Source organism: Triticum dicoccoides, chromosome 7A (assembly GCF_002162155.2).
Source record: "Triticum dicoccoides isolate Atlit2015 ecotype Zavitan chromosome 7A, WEW_v2.0, whole genome shotgun sequence".
Classification (NCBI taxonomy): Eukaryota; Viridiplantae; Streptophyta; class Magnoliopsida; order Poales; family Poaceae; genus Triticum; species Triticum dicoccoides.
Genome location: NC_041392.1, coordinates 193607855 through 193618594, shown reverse-complemented (window position 1 = coordinate 193618594; position 10740 = coordinate 193607855).

Sequence of the window (10740 nt, the reverse complement as noted above, 5' to 3'; positions counted from 1 at the left end):
GTCAATGTTCTTACCCGGTGGTTCCGAAGAAGATGTTCTACTAGTTCGTCATTCCTCATTCCTTTCTCTTCTCCGGTGGATTCAAGTCAAGTTTTGTTGATCATACCTTTTTCCTCATTTCAATGTCTTCTCATACCGGTGCACCTCATTATCATTCTACTTCTCGCTATTTGTTATTCCGGAGTGCTCAAGATATCTCGAAGATTCGTGTTTCCACTCTGCATTCGTTCAAGATCTTTCGAGGATGTTCTCTCATTCAAGTCTTTTATTTCAACCGGTGCATTATCTCTCTTCAAATTGTTCAATGGTGTTTCTTTTGAGTGGGCCCTAACCCACAGGTCTTTTTCCAGGATCTTACCTGACTCTTCTATTTTCCCAGAGCTATCCTAAATTCTTCTCCAAGTTTGACGTAAGAATGAGTTATCATTAGTCAAATGCTTTTCTCCAAGATCTTTCAAATTCTTTTCATAGTTGGCTTAACCTCTTCGCTTTTGATTCTTCCGGTGTGCCTCAATAATTCTTGGTGGTGTTTCTCGTTGTCATTCTCATCATTTGAAGACCGAAGAAGAGTTTCTCTTTAATCTTGCTCTATTCTCTTCAAGATTCATGGTGCTAGCTTGTTGCCATCCTCTCATAATTGTTTTCGATTGTGAGAATCTTTTTCACCCATCAGGAGATATTCAAGAGTCTTCTCAGTTTGTCATCCGGAGTCCATCAATTCAGGTTTATTCATTCTCGGCCGTCAGTTATCATTCTCCTATCTTGCCGGTGCATCTATCGAATATCCTCTAATCAGTTCTTGATCTCTTTGTTCTCATGTATCTAGTTTGCCTCAAGCACCTTCGTTCATTTGCTAATTCTTACCGGTGATGCACCCCTACTTCGATCATTTTCAATTCTTACGGTGGTTCTTTCAAGATCTCTCTTCCTTGTTCATCATATCAATTCATTTGTTGTTCCAATCCTACCGATGGTTCGTTGAAGACCTTCTCAAGTTTTGATATATCTCTTTTAATCCTTTCTACGAGAATAAGTAGTATGCCAAATACGTTGATTGTCGTCAATTTAATTGGTGAAGGATAAGCATAACATAATTCTTATTCTTGTTCATCCAAGTGATTAATTCTTTATTCCGGAGGCCCTTAAAATTCTCGGTTTCATTTGTTTCATCTTCTCTTTTTCCCGGAGTTCCAAGCTCTAATTATCACGGAGGTCCATCTAAATCATTGCAAGGATTCACCTTGTGTTTTCAATTTCTCTTTCTTTTCATTCCTTTTGTTTACCGGAGTTCTTCATGGAGGTTCTACATGATGGTTCATCAAGGATTTAATTCCCTTCTCAAAGTTTTCATCGAGATTCTTTCCTAAGGAGCAAAAGCTTTCTTTATATGGTAATCCGGAGTGCAATTCTTTCTACCATATTTTGGAGGTGGTATTATGTCATTCTTGATAATTTGAGTTCATGTTCCATGATTCACATGTTGTTAAGAATGAGTTATTTTTAAATCCATCAACCTCGTTGTTGGAGTTATCTTGGTATAGATTTCACCTAAAGCCTTCCCTATGGAATGTTGCTATTTGTGGTGCTTATCAATGATCCAAGTAATATCTCTATCATCTTGGTGAAGCAGTTTTCATCTCTTCATTGATCTCAAGCAAGTAATTGTTTCCGTTAGTGGCCGGTTGTCACCTCATAATGTTGAGATGTTTCCATAAGCCCACTACAAGCTTATTCGTTTCGTTTTTTGGTTTTCCAACAACTCCGTTATAACCTTCTTGGAAGGGTGCTTGGCTTTTTCTTCTCCATTCTTCTATCTATCTTCTATTCTTTTGTTTCGGAGGCATTGTGATGTTGTGCTCTTCAATCATCATCTTGTTTTGTCAGTATCGTGTTCTTTTCATGCTTATCCATTTAACCGGAGTGTCCTGCCTTTTTCTTTCAAGTTCTTTTTCATCTTATCAAGTCTTGCATCTCTTTTCAACCGGAGTGCTGTCCGATTTTGATCTTCCTTGTTCCTTGTTTATCTCGTTTCAACCAGAGTGATTTCAATTCCTTCTTGTCCATTGTACTCGTCATTCATAGCTTTGCAACCTTCAAGTCCTCGTAATGTTCCTTGTTCCTCTTTTCTAACGGATTGTTTGCAATCTCGTTCATCTCTGTTGTACTCTTTCTTTTAAATTGCTCAACCTCTCAAGGTTCGTGGTTTCACTCGTTTGTCAAAGAAGCAACTTAGTTTTACCTCTTCTCTTCCTCTTCCATTTTCCCTCCGGTGCCATCCTAGATCTCGGGACGAGATCCTCTCGTAGTGGTGGAGTGTTGTAACGCCCCGAGACCGATGCTCGAGAAGACTTCCGGCTATTCCGAGTTTCGCCGTGTGTTTTATTTGCTTTTGTGCATTTCATCATGTCATCATGTGCATGGTGTGATTTCTCATACATATTATGTTGTTGCATGTTCCATGCATGAATCTCGCATCACCCACCTTTTCCTTCCCTCTACTTCCTTCTTTTGACAAGTGCCATTTTCCCCCTTCTCCTTTAATGTTCACCTTCTCCCAAATAGTCAAACTTATTGCCCTAAACCCCACCGCCAAATTTCACCTCTTTTGGGAATGTTTTGGTTAGGTTTTAAAATGGCTCAAGTTTGAATTTAATTCAAACTTGAATTATTTTTCTTCCTCTAAAAATTGCCAAACCAATTTATTCAAATTCTGCATATTCTCAAGACTCCAGGGATATTTTCTTTTCTGAAATATTCCACCTCTAGCACCTCTTTCTTTTCTCCTAAATTCTGGTTGAAGAATTAAGGAAAAGAAAAGAGAGATGGAGAAGCCAGCCCAACTGGGCCTCCCAGCCACCCGCGCAGCCAGACCGGCCCAAGGCCTAGGCCCAGCAGCGCCCCCCTCTAACCCTAGTTTCCCGATCCCCTCATCTCTCCATCCCTTCGTCCTCTTCCAGCGCCGCCAGTCACCCATCGTCCGATCCCATCGCCTCTCCTGCTCGATCCCATCTCTCTCCCGCGACCCCGAGCTCCCTGCAGTCCGAGCGCCACGAGGAGGAGCCCCTTGAGCACCGGCCGCCGCCGCCAGTCTTCGCCGTGCCCCTGCTGCCTTCCTTCCCCGCGCCTCCTCCTCGCCAACTCCCTGTCACCGAGCGTCGAGGAGAGGAGCCCCTCGAGCATCGGCCGCGCGCCGCGCGCCCAACCTCCTCTTCGCCCGCCTCCTCGTCTGTCCGTCACCGCCGCGGCGCGGGCCCCGCCTGACGGATCCCCGAGCAGTCTTCCGGCGCCGCGCCTCCCCGTCACCCGCGTCTCCTCGCGCTAGCCCCGGCCAGCCGGCCACCGGAGCCTCGCCGACGCCCCGTCCTCGCCTCTCCACACGCTCGCCAGGTCCCCGTGCCGAGCCGGCCCTGCAGCCCCGTCCCCGGCCTCCGATGACTCGCCGCGCCCGCCAAGTTCCTGCGTGAGCCTCCTCTGCTCGCTCGCGTGGGCCGCAGCGGCTGCAAGGCCAGTCGTAGCCAGCCAGCCTCGCCTCTGCTCCGAAACCAGGATCGTCAAGGTCATCTTCGAGAATTTTCGCCAAGTACCACGACATTCGGAGCCCCTTGGAAACGTCAAGTTCGACTACAAAACGTCAAACGTGTACCACTACCGCCGCCCTAACTTCTACGAACGGTGTACCACGACGAACATGTACGGCTACATGATGACCCGCCAAGACCTCGAACCACTACCATCGCGAGAACAACAACTTCCACTACTACCGTCGCCGTGTACAACTACTTCCTCTACGTCGCCACGTGAACGTCTACCTCCACTACGGCCGTGAACGGCTACTTCCTTCGCCGAACGAGAACCGTCCCGATTGCTCGCTTCGAAGGTATAACCACCGAAACGACCGCCGTGGACCGAATGCACGTTGTATGAGATGCCCGTGTTTGCACCATGTCCGAATTGTTCCTTGCACGTTCGCCGTAAGCCATGCCACCATTATGTGGGACACCCGGAATCCGGGATCACCTCACCATCCATGCACGCATCCGCACGCCTCCTTTTGCACCGGTATCTCCGTGAGCTACCGGAACCGATATGTTGCCGTGGCATCATTTTCGGATATGTTGTCGTGGCATCATTTTCGGATATGTTGCCGTGGCACCATTTTTGTTTCACCGCCGTGGCACCTTTTTCCTTCCGCCATGGCGACTAATGCTTCTTATCATGCTCATGTCAACATTTTCATAAAAATTGCATAAAACTTGCATATGTCATCCGCATCATGATAACAACAATTAAAATGTTTAAAATTGTTGTTTGCTTTAATTGCTAAATAACATGGGGATTTTCCGGAATTGTTGTTTGTTGTTTCCGGCCTCATTTAAACTTGCCTAGATAGGTAGTTTTCTTTTGCTTCACCCTCTTGCCATGTTTAACAACACTTAATATTGTTGGGTACATAACGAGAGATAACTAGATAATTGATGTGGTGTTTCGTCAACATGCACCTCGTTGCATATTGAGCTCCACTTAACTTGTAGTATTGTTTGTTGCACTTTGCCATGCCATGCCTCATTAAACCGGACATGCATCATACTTGTTTGTGCATCATGACTTGTTTATGCTTGTGTGTTTACTATGTTGTTTGTTCCTTTCCGGGTTGCTTCTCATGTTAGCTTCGGTTTCGTTCCGGAGTTGTGAGGATTCGTTCGTCTACGGCCGTTTGTCTTCTTCTTGGATTCGTTCTTCTTCCTTGCGGGATTTCAGGCAAGATGATCATACCCTCGAAATCACTACTATCTTTGCTATGCTAGTTTGCTCGCTCTTTTGCCATGCCAATGCTACGATGCCTACCATTTGCTTGTCAGCCTCCCAAATTGCCATGTCAAACCTCTAACCCACCATGTCCTAGCAAACCGTTGATTGGCTATGTACCGCTTTGCTCAGCCCCTCTTATAGCGTTGTTAGTTGCAGGTGAAGATTGAAGTTTGTTCCTGGTTGGAACATGGAGATGTCGTTCCTTGTTGGGACATTTTTACTTGTTGGGATATCACTATATATCTTATTTAATTAATGCATCTATATACTTGGTAAAGGGTGGAAGGCTCGGCCTTATGCCTGGTGTTTTGTTCCACTCTTGCCGCCCTAGTTTCCGTCATATCGGTGTTATGTTCCCGGATTTTGCGTTCCTTACGCGGTTGGGCTATTATGGGAACCCCTTGACAGTTCGCCTTAAGTAAAGCTCTTCCAGCAATGCCAACATTGATTTTACCATTCGCCACCTAGCCTCTTTTTCCCTTGGGTTTCGCGGACTCAAGGGTCATCATTATTTTACCCCCCCCGGGCCAGTGCTCCTCTGAGTGTTGGTCCGAACTGGGCAGCCTGCGGGGCCACCTCGGGGAAACTTGAGGGTTGGTTCTACTCGTAGCTTGACCTATCTGAGTGTGCCCTGAGAAAGAGATATATGCAGCTCCTATCGGGATTTGTCGGCACATTTGGGCGGTGTTGCTGGTTTAGTTTTACCCTGTCGAAATGTCTTGTTGTACCGGGATACCGAGTCTGATCGGAACGTCTCGGGTGGAGGTCTATTCCTTCGTTGACCGTGAGAGCTTGTCATGGGCTAAGTTGGGACACCCCTGCAGGGATTTGAACTTTCGAAAGCCGTGCCCGCGGTTATGGGCAGATGGGAATTTGTTAACGTCCGGTTGTAGAAAACCCGAAGTTGACCTTAATTAAAATACATCAACCGTGTGTGTAACCGTGATGGTCTCTTTCCGGCGGAGTTCGGGAAGTGAACACGGTGTTGGAGTTATGCTTGGCGTAGGTTGCTATAGGATCACTTCTTGATCATACTTTTATCGACCGTGCTTTGCCTTCTCTTCTCGCTCTCATTTGCGTATGTTAGCCACCATATATGCTAGTCGCTTGCTGCAGCTCCACCTTATTACCCCAGCCTTCCTATAAGCTTAAATAGTCTTGATCTCGCGGGTGCGAGATTGCTGAGTCCCCGTGGCTCACAGTTACTTCCAAAAACCAGCTTGCAGGTGCCGTTGAGTTCGTGCAGATGACGCAACCAAGCTCAGGAGGAGCTCGATGAAGATCTTGTCCTTTGTATTGTTTCCGTTCTAGTTGATCAGTAGTGGAGCCCAGTTGGGGTCGATCGGGGACCTTTGTCGCATTTGGGGTTCTTCTTTTATTTAGGCTCCGTAGTCGGGCCCTGATTGTATTTGGTTGTTGTAATGCTTTATTCATGTATTTGTGTGAAGTGGCGATGGTAAGCCAACTATGTATCTCTTTCCCTTATGTATTACATGGGTTATGTGAAGATTACCTCACTTGCGACATTGCTTTCAATGCGGTTATGCCTCTAAGTCGTGCTTCGACACGTAGGAGATATAGCCGCATTGAGGGCGTTACAGGCTAGGTATTTAAACCTGAGGACACACAATCCTCACCGTATTCTCCTTGAGCTAAGGTCACATAGACCTCGCCCAATTACTCGTGGTAAGTCTTCAGGTGACTTCCAAACCTTCACAAACTCGGTCACTCGGCGATGCACAATTTCCTCTTGGATGCTCTAGACCATGACACCTAACCGTCTGAAGGATGCACAGTCCTTAAAGGTAACAAGCGTCGGTTCCACACTGGAGAAATCTCTTCAGTGATGCTCAATCACTTTCGGTTTGTAGGTGTTTTTTTTTGTTCGGGGTTTTGGATTTTCCCTCACTTGATGATTTTCGCTCAAAGTGTCAATTTCTCACGGAGCAGCCAACCAACTAGTAGTTGTAGGGGTCGGCTATTTATAGCTTAGGGAGCAGCCCGACATGATAAGATATAAATGCCCTTCATTGATATGACCGTTAGGCGGATAAGATATTTTGGGACAGCTGGCGCATAGCATATCAACAGTTGGAAATTCGAGGTTCAATTTCCTCAGGGCTATCATATTCCTCACTTGTAGGCAATCCGCACTGGCGAATTCCTAACTCCTCAGTCAGAACAAATTCCTCAGAGACCAGAAGAACTTCGTCTCTGTTACTGAAGAAATGGACTGAACTGTATGAGATTTCCAATGGATTCACTCGAAGGGATTGGTAGGTGTAGGATTTTGAGTTGAGCATCACATGGAAACTTTTCCTTAGTTTTACCTCGACCCCCCTTAACAATACGGTGTTTTCTATGACTCAAGAAAGAGAAAATGAAACTACGAAAACAAAAGTCTTCACGCTTCATGTTCCTCGCATCAATACCAAGTCTCCAGGATCACACCAATTTCTTCACTTTCAAAGTCTTCAGAAAACCAAAGTCTTCAGTTGAAGACATTCATTTTTAGGGGCCGACTTTCTCTGTAAATATCAAACTCCTCATAGACTTATAGACCTGTGTACACTCACAAACTCATTAGTCCCTTAACCTATAAGTCTTCAACACACCACAATCACTAAGGGGCACTAGATGCACTTACAGGAGGGACATGGCAACGTTTACGAGAATCGATCCTCTGCACAACTACACGCGTAGCTACCACCCTCTCGCATCCTTGTCGGGGTAGCCCTCCTTGTACTTGTGTTCCAACACATACACCCAATATAGCAAGCAGGAGTAGGACTTTACACCTCTCGGTGGCCCGAACCTGGGTAAAGATCCCTGCATCTTTTGTTGATTTTGCTCTTTGCGTCTTCTCCCCAGCCGAACCACAAGGGGACTTGATAACCCCATAGATGGCCGTCCACCCCGACACACACAAACATTACTGATAATAGTTTTTGAAAGCGCCTTGAGTCGCCCATTCAAAAAGATGGGAAGTCTTAATCTATGAACGTACTTGGGCCGGAGATGATCCCCTAGAACTCCACGTCGTCGAACCACTATATCTTCATCATGGTGTCATTCAAAGATTTCACCTCCATAAAGAATAGAGCCAACAAAAAAAGCTTGACACACCAACATAAACTCATCATATCTTAATAATTGGATCGACAAGGACAAAAGACTCTCTAACCTCATGGCACCGTCAAAGAAACGAGAGTAATTTTATTCTTTAAACGTTGACCACACGAGGAAGGATCGAGTCCAGAATGATGATATACGAGATAGAGTTGGGGTAGCACCAATTGAAGAGAATAAGCTTGCCCAACATCGTCTGAGATGGTTTGGGCATATTCAGCGCAGGCCTCCAGAAGCTTCAGTGCATAGCGGACGGCTAAACCGTGCGGAGAATGTCAAGAGAGGGCGGGGTAGACCGAATTTGACATGGAAGGAGTCCGTTAAGAGAGACCAGAAGGATTGGAGTATCACCAAAGAACTAGCTATGGACAGGGATGCGTGAAAGCTTGCCATCCATGTGCCAGATCCATGAGTTGGTCGCGAGATCTTATGGGTTTCACCTCTAACCTACCCTAACTTGTTTGGGACTAAAGGCTTTGTTGTTGTCGTTGTTGTTGTTGTTGTTGTTGTTGTTGACCTCTCAGCGTCAAGATGGAAGCCAGAGGCGAGGGGCCAAAAGTTCCATGGCGATGACGACAGCTGCGGCTACAGCAGAAAACCCTCACGCGTAATTAAGATCCAGCTAGTTGGGCGTATAAAAAATTTCCCACGCCCTTGGCCTGGGACCTGGGGCGTGGCTCCACCAGATGGTTGCATGATTCTAAGACTAAGATCATTCTTAGTCATTGTTTTAATTTTGCGTGAAAAAGAGCTTTAGTCATTGTTAACACTTGAAAGAACCACTTGCACAAACATCCGAAGACAATAAGCCAAGGAAGGGTAGAGACATCTCGCCCATCCATACTCTTGACGTGAGCTACTGCATTAGAAATTCAGGATGCACCTTTCATAGGGCTCTGCAAGATTCCTACTTTGTCCTCTTACAACATTTATTTTCTTAGTCCCTACCTTGAGGACATAATCTATGACAGACTTGACAAAGGGCTTGTCTATTAATTTTGTAAAGTCCCATTTAAAGACTGCGACATTTGTACTATATCTAGTTATTCAATCTTCAATCTTATATGACTGGCGTGTGAAAATGTGGCCAGGACTATGTTTGTGTTCAGCCTTATCTTAATGCAATGAGTGATGCTCTTTCCTTCTGCCACCTTTGTGATCCGCTTCAGGAGAGTCCTTTTGCACCTCATCCTCGACTGCCCGTAAGTCTAGGGCAATCTGGGCCTCCCATGTTGTACGGATCAGCGAGTTCAGGCTATGTGTTGCCCCTGATCAATTTGATAGCCCGGTTGATTATTGAATCGCTATTGGCGGTGTCAGTGACAGAGCGCTTGAGGATGCAATCCATGTGTGTTGGCATATTTGAAAGGAAAGGAACAGGCGAGTTTTGAAACAGCATGCTTCAACCGAGGGCCAGGTCATGGAGCGCACCAAACAGGACTTACTGCTGCAGAATGCTAGGCTTTCCTGGAACATTTTCTTGGTCGATGAGGAGCTGGGTGAATGTCCATTATTCCTGAGTAGATGCCTTCCTTTTTGTCCTTCGGGGAAGACTCCAAGCGTGAACAACATCACTGAAGCCTGCCGTCGGGACATGGAGCAATGGAGGATTGCCGGAGCCAAATGCATCGAGCACCCCTTCGGGGACGTGCCATGAGATATCGCGATCAGGCTGATTCGCTAGCTTATGAGCCCGCTAAGCTGGCAGTGTATTTTACTCTTACAATCCACTGATCACTTGATCAGCACCCGTTTTCCGCTCTCTCCCTGCTTATGAAATGAAAGCCAGAAATGGTCACTTTCAGAAGAAAAAAAAGAATCATAGTACGTACCTGGGGTATTCTAGAACATAGCTCTGCATCACCTACAGCGAGATGGCACTGGAACTGCATTTCACACTTGCAGGATGCCTGATCTCTTGCGCAAGACTCCATACATCTTGGCATTTCACCTAACACCAACTTTTACAATATGCATTTTTCTAGGATATCCCACAATTATACATTTACCCGACTTGGGTGTGAACTTATGCGACTGAAGTCACCTGAAATATGCCTCATAACCTTAAATCTTTAGAAAAGACAAACTGTAATGTTTTCCATATATCATATGGTCTCTTATCTATGTATTTAGATGCACATTTTTAGAGCGTAACCCCAAAATGAAAACGATGGATCTGAGTGGCTCATCATCAACCGAACCATGTCTAACAATGTACGATTCCTCCGTTTTGACACACTGTTCTTTTGCTGTGTATCCAAGGGAGTGAGTTGTGGACTATTCCATGACTCTTCAGATGATCATCAATCTCTTGGCTCAAATACTCGCCTCCATGATCTGATTGCAGAAGTTTGATCATCTTGCCAAGTTGATTCTCTACTTTCAAAGGTTTTCAACTTGTGCCTCGTCAAGTAGATATATCCATATCTGCTATATGTATGAGTTCAAACAAGTCGGATGCCCTCTTGCAACTCTTTGCAAAAGGTGTCTTGGTCAGCTTGCCAAGTACACAGAATTGACACTAAACGTGGGAGAGGTGGCTGAGAGTCCCGTATTTCCTCCCCCGAGCTCCTCCCCCGCCGCCGCCGGCCTCCTCGCCTGCTTCCGCCGCCGCCGGCCGCCGGGCGAGCGCCTCCAGGCTTGCCCTGCTCCCCCCTCCCCCCTCCCCCACCAACCCCCTCACGGCGCGCCCGCGTGCGCCGGGGGAGGGGATCCGTTCCTTTGCAGCCTCGAACCCTCCTTCCTCCCCTCCCCCTGCCGTCGCCGGCGAGCTCCGTCGGGCAAAGCCCGGGGGGCGCGGCG